Source organism: Pteropus vampyrus, unplaced genomic scaffold (assembly GCF_000151845.1).
Source record: "Pteropus vampyrus isolate Shadow unplaced genomic scaffold, Pvam_2.0 Scaffold271, whole genome shotgun sequence".
NCBI lineage: Eukaryota > Metazoa > Chordata > Mammalia > Chiroptera > Pteropodidae > Pteropus > Pteropus vampyrus.
In genome coordinates this window covers 995,721-1,007,445 of record NW_011889052.1, presented here as the reverse complement: position 1 = coordinate 1,007,445, position 11,725 = coordinate 995,721, and positions in this window count along the sequence as shown.

Here is an 11,725-nt window from a genome sequence, read left to right as displayed (position 1 = left end):
GGCAGCTATAACGAGCATGTGCCAGGCACCAGGCAAGTGGGCCTCACCGTTAACAAGCCTCAGTCTGGGGGTTCATTGACGGATGGCCCATTTGAGAGGTTGGATGTCGTGACTTTGGGTGATGCTACGGTGACCCAGAGAGGACACCCAGGTTTCAGATCTTAAGATCAGAAGACCGAACTCTTTATAAGCTCCAACTCGCTTCCTTCCACGTGAGAGGGGGGCTGGCGTGGCTCTCACAAGCTCCCTCTGTCTTGCTCCCTGCACACGTGCGGTTAGTACCATGGAAGAACCAGGGCTCGATGTCATGTCACAATCTGTAAAAACGTGCGCGTGGTGTGTATAGAGAAAATGCCACTGGGCACAGAGCTGGCGCTCCACACACAGCTTCAATTCTCAGCACGAGCGCTGATTTCCCTTTCAAATGCAAACCCGCTCAACCTCCCGAGCAGTCTGGGTTCTGTCTGAAGGTCACGGCAAGATCTCACGTTCCGCTTTGCCGTGCTGGCCTTTCTCGCCTGCTTCCGCCCCCGGCCCATCCTTGGCGGTCCTCAGTGATTTGCTGCTCACAGCTCTGTGGCCCTGAACATGCTGTTCGCTGTTCCCTCGTGTGAAACACCTTTCCCTCCCCTGCTTTGCTCAGTGAACTCCTGCCAGTCCTCTTCACCGGTTACTTCCACCTCCCCCAAAGCATCCTCACAGCCCCCAGCAGCATCAATCACCTCTTCCTCTGCTCTCCCAGGGGCTCCTCCCTGCGACTTTGTTGATCTTAGCTGCCATTTCTTATTCTTTTTATGTTTCTCTGTAGAGTCTTACTTAGAGAGGCTGAGGTGGGTTGAGGAGTTGTGTACTTTTGAGTGTATTAGAGCGTGGAGAGCGAGGTCGCACCCTGGTTGTTGGAATGGAATGCTCAATTTAGGATTCGGTGACTCCTCCCAAAGCTGGTGTCCCAGCAGGAGCCACATCCTGCCTCTCAGCACTGAGACTCCCATCATACCTGGGGATGGCCGGATCCCAGTGAATCCTGGCCATGTACCTGGGCAGGGCAAGGCCAGGAGGCTGTGTGTCTCTGTGCTAATGAGGCCTTCCGGCCAGGACCAGCCCAAAGGCCTCCTTGGCCATCTGAACAGCTTTGGCCATCAGATGTCTTGGATCCTGGCTCTGAGCTCCGTCGGGGTGTTCAGGCTGTGCAGGAAGAATTCTTTAGTCTTTAATTAGGGATAAAGGTATGTAGGTCTCCCACACACCCAGGCACTCTTCCGTGCTGGGGATTCCCCAGTCTGAGTCCCATTCCTCCAGGTAGAAGCTAGACCTTTGCTTTTCCAGCCTCTTTATAGCTGGGGCATCACCTGTGACCTGAGCCCTACGGCATTGTTGGCAACTCAGAACACAGATGGATATTAGCATCGTCCAGATGCAATACTTCATTCTGGGCAGGCTTCTAGAAAACAGAGATGAGTCTGAACAAGCATCTCTAACAGGGCACTGAGGAAAAGACGGCAGCGAGGGAGGTGGCCAGTGTCTGGGAGCGGGAGCCGTGGAGACTGTCAGGGAGTGGCCCCGTCTTACTCACCAATTAATCGCCCTGTCCTTCTTTCTGACAGCGAAGTGTCCCGTAAAATACACTAATAAAATAATATCCGAGGATCTGAATGTCAGTCTGCGGTGCCACTTTTTAGTCAGTATCTTGGGCAAATCACCACATCAGAGCCCGTGTCCATAGCCTTGCCTTGAAGGACATGGGAAGGTAAAACAAGGCAATTCATGTAAAGGGGCTTTAAAAATGGTCAAGCACTTTATTATTATTATTTTTTATTGCATTTCATAGATTCTGGCACGCTGTTGGCACTTGAAAGTTTCTGTTAAATGAATAAATGGACAAATGAATGAGCAAACCAATGGATGATCGAATGGATAGCAAGCACTCAGGAAATGCTTTATTAAAAATAAAACATGAACAATAAAATTGCCACTTTGGGCACACTTGTTATCAACTAATGAGAACTTCACATATATTCTCTCGCTAAATTTTCACAGTAACCTTGGGAGATGATTACTCTTATTTTACAGATAAGGAAATGTAGGCCCAGAGATATTCACTAACTTGCCTAAGGTCACACAGCTAGCAGGCAGCAGGGCTGGTAGTCACACTCAAGGTGTTTGTAATTGTCCATCTGTCATAATCCTCTCCACGCTCTATACACAGGCGTTTCCCAACAGTTTCAGCCTAAGACACCCAACCTCTCAACACTACATAAAAAGGCAACTGTAATCCACCGCTTTGATGCGCCTCTTTAACTCCTGGCACGCGGCCACTGTTTGACTTGGCACATCTGAGGAGCAAGTCAGGATGGCAGTTCTGAGAAGCTGCTTCGCTGAGAGCACCCTGGTTTCCACCCTCAGGGAGGCCAGGAGCGGAGTCTCCCCGGTCCCTCTGCATCCCTCTGACCTGGGGATACGCAGCCTACAAGCTTCTGCAACGGCTCCACCCCACCACCGATCTCTTCCTGTTACCTCAGTTGCCCCGGGGAGGCAGGCAAGATGAAAGCATCACCTCCCGTCGAAGGTAAACAGCCCAAGTTCACTGCTGCCACACGTCTGCACAGAAGCGCAAAACCAGATCTATAGAGTCGGACGCTGGAACCTCCTCTGCCAAGTGGCGTGACCCAAGATCTGAGCCCAGCTCTACCTGGCCCCGGAAAGCGGGGCACTGGCTCAGGGCACAGAGTCGCAGATAGTCAGCCTCTGCTCGAGTCATTCTTCCGGGGCCCTTGTAAGGGACAGTGTCTGTGACAGAATAATAGTTTTAGTACCCACCTCGTGTGGCAGATGGAAGAGCTCGGAAGTGCAGCAGGAAAAATGCTTTCCCATACAGCAGCGGGGATGTCCCTGAGATGGAACAGAGTCTAGGTATTTTAGACATGAAGTCGGCCATATCGGGGAGCAGAACAGCAGAAAAGAATCAGGGAGCTTGGGGGCAGAAGGCCAGGGTCTGGGTCCTCAGTTGACTCTGACTGCTGTGCACACAGAGAAGATGCTACTTTTGGACCAGACGGTGCCTCATCCATGGAGACATCCCAGGCCTGGTGATGCTCAGGAGGGATGAGAAGCACCAGGACTTTCAGGAGATCTGGGTCAATCCTGTTTTTATTCTCTTTCCTGCTGGCTGCAGTTTGATTTAACTGAGAGGTAAAATCCTTTAATCACCAGCTCTAAGTCAAGGTATAACCTTTAGGGTGATGAGGCGGAAGGCGATGACAGGTAGGTAAGCGGACATTGTGGGGGTGAGATCTGAGTTTGATCCCCACTGATTGGCTGCTGGCATTGGAGGCATAGGGGTTGGGGGGCGGGGCTCCTGCTAGCCCTTTGGATTGGATCTCTTGCCTCACACCCCTAACAGCATTGGCCGCAGACACCGTGAGGGGTGGGGTGACTTGCTAAGTTATGGTTTATGTTTAGAAACAGCATTTGAAAACATAGTATATTCACAGGAGGGCATGCACACGAACATTCGTAGCAGCATTATTCATGATATCAAAACTGGAAACAACTCAAGTGTCCATCGTTGGGGAGTAGATAAGTCACCTGTGGTATACCCGCACAATGGAACACTACTCAGCAGCGACATGGATGAAAAATGTTATGAGGACTGAAAGAAGCCAGACACAGAAGACTATATACTGTGTGAGTCCATGTCTACGGAATTTCTAGGAAAAGGCAAACTCTGAGACAGAAAGCAGACCAGTGATTGCCTGGAGCTGGGAGTGGACATGGGGACTGACCGCAGATGGGCCAAATAGAACTTTTTGGGATGGTAGGAATGTTATAAAACTGAATTATGGAGATGATAGAACAACTCTGTAAATTTATTAAAAGTCATTAAACTATATTCAAAACAGGCGAATTTTATGGTGTGTTAATTACACATCAAAGAATACTTGAATTACTTCACTTTTGACAAGTCCAACCCGGAGCTCCTCTGGGTGCCAGGCTAAGAGTAGAGGGCAAAGTCCCTCACCTCTTCCCTGTGAGGGAGACAGAGCCACGCATACTTTGTCTAACACATGGGGTGTTCAAAATGTGGCCTCTGGGCCACCCGCAGTGGCAGCTCTTGGGGAGTTTTTAGAGCTGGCTCAGAACTGCTGAATCGGTCACTCTGGTGGTGAGGCCGGGCAATCAGAGCTGGAGCCATCCTCCAGGGCGGTGAGGACCGTGGTCTAATGGACGGGGGAGGGGAGAGCAGGAAGGTCATCCATGCTGAGTCCCCATTGTGTGCTGCCACCTGGTACTCACAGCAACCCTGTGATGTCAACACAGACTTGCCAGTTAATAAGGGGGCAGAGCTTACACCGGAAACTAACATAATATTGTACGTCGACTATAAACAAAAAGTAAAATAAAAAATTTTAAATAAGGGGGCAGAGCTGGGATCAAACACCCAAGTTTCTGTCTTAAAACACACCTGCTCTACTACCCCCCCCTCCTTGTGAATGTGAGCAGTATTCACAGTGCCTGGAGCCCAGAGGGGAGACAGAGAATTACAATAAACACAACCCCTCAGGTTCCATCTTGGAACAAAGTGTGGATATAAAGAAATGAACGGTAACCATTACATTCAACTCAGCCCAGTATTTTCCTCAAGGCCTCTGTGGTCTTTGTTTAAGGTTGTATTGTTTACTCCCAAGGGACGAGGGGGTGGGGGAATTTAGAATTAGCTGCTTGGACCGAAGCCCAGGAGGTCCTGACTCAGTTCCTTGGGAGCCTGAAATGTGAAAGGTTGGGGACACAGAGAGAACGGAACTCGGGGATCCTGGCCAGAGAGCATGAGAGCCCCTGGGGACCCAAGAGGGCGGGTCTGTGGTTTCCAGATGCATAAATGACATAATGTCTGCCTGGCCTGCAGACATCAATTGTGCTCAGAGTGGCCCTTGCAAGCAGCAGGCCCTGCGCTGGCTTTGGCCTGATGCTCAGGGGTCAAGCTTGCTCCGGAGCTGCTCAGGAGACTGAGGCTGACCAGCTGGGTCCTCCCTGCTTAAACCCAGCGCTGCCAGAAGCTTGGCTCAATGCCATAACCTCATGGTAGTGGGGGGTCACTTCCTTTGGTCATTCAACACCGCTGCTATCTGTTTGGCTTGCATGGCCCTCCACATGAGGTTCACGTCTGACCATCACCATCACCACTGACCATCAGACTCGGTCAAACAGGGAAGTTCTTCTAGCTCGACCATTCAAAAGGGCAGAGTGGGTAAGGGCAGGGCTAATCACAGAATCCACAAGCCCTGGCCATGGAGCAGCTCAACAATAATAATCCTATCCTTTGTAGAGTTTCGCCACCCACGAAGTGCTTTCATGCGTTATCTCTCTTGACCTTCTCACTGACCCTGTGAGCGGGGGAGGGTTTACGACTGATTTATAGATGAGCAACTTGGGGTTTGCAGAGTTTAACCGACTTACTCAAGATCGCCCACTGGTGTGAATGCCAGTGCTCATGGCCAGATGCTTCTGCCCCAAATTCCTTGCTCAGTGCTTTATTCCTGATGATCTGAACAACGTCCCCGGTGCCCAGAGCCCACGGAGGAGCCAGGGAAGTCACATTGAGCGCATTCCCCTCGGGTTCTGTCTTGAAATGAAGCATGGGTATTTTTCTCGCCCATTGGCTGAACAGGGTTCTCTCCAGCAACTTACCAGTCTAAACTGGGCAGGTGAGTCCCCAGCCTGAGCAAGTGACCTGAGTGAGAGCTCCTTTGACTGCTGAGAATGAGACTGGTGACGATGTGAGATGTGACCTGCCTCCCAGGTCCACCGGCAGCCTGGAAACAGCCCTCTGCTCCCGCCCACTACATTCCTTTTCGTTAGTCTTTTCTGTTCTTTTGCATGTTGTAGGTGACAAAACCCATGACCTGTCATGATCGACCTATCGTGTCCTCCAATAGAACTGAACCATGATGATGACGATGATGATGACGATCCTTGATTCCTCCTACCAAAAGCATACTGGTACCTTTTATACATCATCTAAAGGCCTCACAGCTCATAACAAAGGACTAGAGCTTAGATACAGGTGACTTTGGAGTGTATAACGTCATACTTCTCTCTCATGCTTTTAAAGACGCGTGCTGAGCACCCTGTGGGGCTCAGGTCTGGGACAGGCAGGTATAGAACTCGGCTGCTGCATGGTGTCTTGTGGGACCTCAGCCAAGTTCTCTAGGGCAGGGACTTCCTTCCATACATAATGCCATGCCCCTGGGCAGCGGGTGCCGTGAGAGCCAAACCAGGCTGCCTTGTTTCTCTCCGTAGGCTGGGTCTTGCGCATGAGTGCCGATTGCCGGGGGTTCCCCACCGACATCAGTGTTGGGGTGACGTGTGCCAGGTGAAATGCCTGGAGGTGGCCTTCACCCAACCGGCTTGAGCAGGGAGGGGAGTGGCCTGTCATGGTACAGGAGTCAGATGTGTTTTCCTGGTGATGGCTCAGACTCCCTGAGTTCATCTCCTCTGACTAACCTGCCCCACCTCTTTTTCTTAGTTTTTAAAATTTATTTTTCTTGACTAGAATAAGTTCCACGTGTAACTTCGTGTCAGTTTAAGGTGTACAGTTTGTTACTTTGATACAATTTTATATTGTATTATTATTGTAATATTATTATTGCAATATGATTGTAATATTATGTATATAGCATGCTGACCAAAGGCTATATCACTTCTCTGTCTAGAGAAGACATAGGCCATCCAGTCCTACCCAGTGGACAGATGGAGTCAGAGCCCAAGCCTTCAGGGAAGGCAAAAAGTCACTATCACAGCCATAAAGAAGACTCGAGTAAGCCCCTTCGCTGTAGAGACAAACTGAGACACTAAGAGAAGCAGGATTCAGATTATCAATGCTGAAGCATCAAGAAAAGCTCAAATTATGCTTGTTGTAGCCTCCAGCCCCCGATAGACACACGGACCACCAGAAACTAGTGAGTTATAGGAAACACACTCTTTATTCAGCCAGCTGGGTCTGCCAGGGGTACGCAGACCCCAAATTAAGCAGCCCCCAAATGTAGAGGTACAGGGTCTTTAAGCCCTAAATCCCATTCTTCATTATGTCTGAACACAAAGGTCTATTTTTCTTCTATTCACTACCTGTCAACCCACAGGTCGGTTGTGCAAGCGGGGGTACAGAAGCAGAAAGCTTATTGTTAGAATGTTATGTTCCCATGGGTGATAGCCTATGTTCCCATGGGCGATAGCCAAGCAGTAATTTCCAGAAAGCAGTAATTTTCCAGCCAGCACAGGCTCAAGGCAAAGATGGTCGCAAAACATTAATTTTTATCAAAAAGTGTTAAATACAACGGACTAGTATTCAACCTTAAAAAGAAATGCAATACTACACCGTGGACGAACCTTGACCTCATGACAGTCACGAAAAGACTAAAACTATATGATTCTACTTATATGAGAGACCTAGAGTCATCAAATTCATAGAGACAGACGAGGTCTTGCTTCCTGGCACATGACATCAGTTTGGCTCAAATAAACTGTTAGAAAAATTCTCTAAAAAACAAAATTTCATGGAGACAGAAAGTAAGACAACAGTTGCGAGAGGCTGAGGGGCAGGGGGAACGGGGAGTTAGTGTTGCATGGGTGCAGTTTTAACGTGGACGATCCAAAGTGTCGAGGCGGATAGTAGTTCTGGCTGCACAAGAACGTGTTTGTACTTAATGACGCTGAACTGTACACTTGAAAATGATTAAAATGGAAAATTTTATATTATATATATTTTACTGCAACTTAAAAAAAAAAAAAGAGTTAAGAGTTTAGTGCCTGAATTCAAACTCTCCCACTGAGGAACTTGCTAAAGAACAAAATTCAACCAAGTAAATTTGAAGATCTAATTGGCTTTATGAAGTGGTTCGTGAATCAGGCAGCATCACGTCCAGCAACTAGAAGGCAGCTCTGATTAGTTGCACAGAATAGAAAGTTTTTATGGGCAGAGAGAGAGTGGGACTAAGAAGTTGAGAGTGAATTATTTCAGGTAAGGACATTTTCCCTCAGGGAAAGGCAGGGGTCTTATCAGACAGGTTACCTCACTTGTGTTGATCGGGAAATTCCAGATGAATTGCTTTAAAATTCCACTCCTGGGAGAGGCTGAAACTGCATGCAGTTAGGTTAGTTGTTAAGCGTGGGTTTGGTGACATGACTTAGCAAAAGCGACTCCATTTTGGCCCTTTCTTTCTTCCTTCCTTCCTCCCTTCCTCCCGCCTTTTTTTCCTTTCATTCTTTCTTTTTTTTAAAAATCCTCAGGAAGATAAACTGTTATTTCATGAGGTAAGTTTGGAAAGTAAAATATGTGTTTGGTCTGCGTCTCCATTCCCAGCACAGAGCTCCTAAAACCCTTGGAATTTACTAAGCGATAAGAATGGTAAAGGTATCTGGATATTCTTAAACCCTAGTCAACTACACCTGAATTTATGTTAATGCAGTGACTTTTGGAAAGCACCTGGGGATGGGGGCTGGTTACCAAAGGGTTGGATCCTTCAGTCCCACCCCCTGACCTCCAAGAGGAGGGGACAGGGGCTGGAGGCTGACTCAATCACTGGTGGCCAATGACTTAATCAATCATGCCTACGATGAAGCTTCCACAAAAAGCCAAAAAGATGGGGTTCAGGGGAGCTTTGTGGAGGTGCTGGGAAGGTTGGTGCTCTCATGGAGGACATGGAAGCCCCTAGCCCCTGCCCGGCCCCTGCCCTATATATCTCTTCCATCTGGCTGTTCCTGAGTTATATCCCTTTATAGTAAGTCGGTGATCTAGTAAGTAAAATGTTTCCCTGAGTTCTGTCAGTCACTCTAGCAAATTAATCGAACCCAAGGAGGGGACCATTGGAACCTCCGATCTATAGCTAGTCAGTCAGAAGCACAGATGACAACCTAGACTTGTAGTTGGCGTCTGAAGAGAGTGGCGGGGCCACCCTGTAAGACTGAGCCCTTAATCTGTGGGGTCTGATGCTATCTCCAGGTAAATAGTGTCAGAATTGAATTGAATTGTAGGGCACCCAACTGGTGTCGTAGAATTGGGTGATGGTATAGGGAAAAAACACATCTAGGAATTGGCATCAGAATTGGAACACTAAAACAAGATGATGTCTACTGGTTGATGTGATTTGATTAATTTACTTAGCGTGTGTGTCTTGTGGGTCCTCTCCCATGATGGGCACCAGGCTGAGCACAGGGTTACTCATGTTTTATTTGTAAGGTATAATTTACATACAGTAAAATATGGCACATGTGCGGCTCAATTAATTTCACCTTATGTATACACCCATTTAATTACGACCCAGGTCAAGAGAGCTCAGCACTCCAGAAAATGCTTCTCCATCCTAGGAAATACCCTCCCTCAGTGGTAATCATTGTTCTGACTTCGATCACCATAGATTCATTCTGCCCACATTGAATGCTGTATAAATGGGATCACTTATTCTCGTATTTATGAACCCTTTTGTGTCCAGCTGCTTTCTTTGAACACAATATTTTTGAGATTTATCTGTTTGTTGCATGGACCAGTAGAATGTTCTTTTTTCATTCCTGTGTAGTGTTCGTTTATAACTATACCACAGTGTATAGTTGTCCATTCCTTTGTGGATTTTTAGGTTAGTTCGAGTTTTTGCCTGTCATGAAGAAAGATGCGCTGAACATTTTCGTACCAGCCTTTTTTGGGAGACAAGCATCTATTTCTCTTAAGTACATGCTCAGGAGGAGAACTGCTGGGTCACAGAGGTATTTTATGATTAACATTATTAGAATCTAATAAAGTTTAGTCCTTTCCTGCTCTTTCTCCTAGTAGTGTGCCCTCCCCTCCCTAGCCTTCATAGCATGGTATTTGTTTTTCTCTGTTGATATTTAGTTTGTCTTTACTATATCACGATCAAGTCATTCACATGTTCATTTGCATAATGTACCTTTCTTGAATGTTAACTATGCACATGGCACTTTGTCTACTATGGTAATGAATGAGACATCCACCCCAAGAAACCTACGTCCGCTATCAGGAAGGCTATTAACATATATAATCATCATCATACTACAAGGAAGAAGATGTTAAGTGGCCAAACTAAGCTGGGACAAAGCATTAGAGGAGTTCAGAGACAAAAAGGTCATTTCCAATGGGACAATCAGAGAAGGCTTCCTGGAGGAGACATTTTGGTTGAGCGCTGAAGAAGAAAGGTCAATTCAAAAATGATCAGAACTTAATTATAAGGGGGCGGGCTGGGGAAAGCTCTCTGGATGGAGGGCACACTGTGGGCCAAAGCAGGATCTGAAAACCTTCGGAGTATGTGACCCGTAAGCTCATAAAGACAGAGGCCACGCTGGTCTAGCTGGGCACTGCCATGTCCCCCATGTCTGGCCTGGGCTGGCACACAGAACATACTCAGTAAAAATGTGTTGCTTTGAACAGTGAGTGGTTCAGTTTGTCTGGAGCATATGGAGCCTAGAGAGAGGCAATGGGGAGAAGGATAATGCCTATTTATCCACCGCTGTGCAACTTAGTGGCTGAATTTAACAAAAAACGTTTATCGTCTCTCACAGTTTCTGCGGATAAGGAATGGGAGAATGGCTTGGTTGGCTGGTTCTGGCTCAGAGTCTCCAGCACTGCAGTCCAGTGTGGGCCGGGGCACAGTCATCTGAGGCTTAACTAAGTTTGGGGGATGTCCTTCCACGTGGCTCACTCACACGCCTGGTGAGCTGGCCTGGCTTCGGGGCAAGACCCCACTTCCTCCGTACAGGGGCTCCACTGCATGGCTGGCCTGACGATGTGGTGACTGACTTCCCCCAGAGTGAGCAAGCCCAGAGAAAAGACCCAGGAGGAAGCTGTCACCTTGTCATGGCTGAGCCTCTGAAGTCATAGCTTCGCTTCTGCCATGTTTTATGCATTGGAAGCAAGTCACTAAGTCTGGCCCACACCCAAGGGAAGAGGACCCCAGCTTTGAAAGGGAAAAGCGTTGAAGAATTTTCAGACATTTTAAATCACTACAGATACGGAGGGTGGGAAGCTTTGCTTGCTCAGAGCTCTTGGGTTCTCAGGGCCGAGTGGGACTCCAAGGGCCACAGCCTCCCATGGGGATCCAGCAGTTCTGCCCCTGCGTTGTCTGTCCAGGAGACCGACAGTGCTGGAGGTCGGCGGTGTGAATGAATGACCAAGTGAACCACGCCACGGGCTGCGGAGAACTCAGAAGGGCAGGACTTGCTCTGCAACCAGTGAGCACAGACCCCGAGGACATGAACCCCTTCCTCCAGGAGAGTTAGGGAAGGCTTATCTCAGGTGACATTTGAGCTGCGTCCTTCCAAAGCTTTAATTGAACCCACGAGTGTGGCGCTGGGTGCATCCCAAGTGGCTAACCGCCCGGGGTTGCCTGCCCAGAGAGCACTGGAAGCCAACGCCTGAGAGCCTAGGCCCGGAGGGACCGCGTTGACCCCAGCCGCTGACACTGCCTCTGCCCTACACCTGAAGAGACCTTTCCATACGACTCACGGGTGGGACACAGCTTTCCAGACAGCTGCAAGTTTTTCCTAGAGAAACCGCGAGCTCCTTCGGGTGGTTTAAGCGCCCTGGAGACTGAGCATTCAAACTTCTTTGACCCATCCTCCCCCATCAAAGGTCCTTCGCCCTCCATGGCGTCTTCTCTCCTTCTCTGCTCCGACTTCTCAGACCAGGCTGGGCCCCTAGTGCCCTCTCATTTTTCAGCTTCTT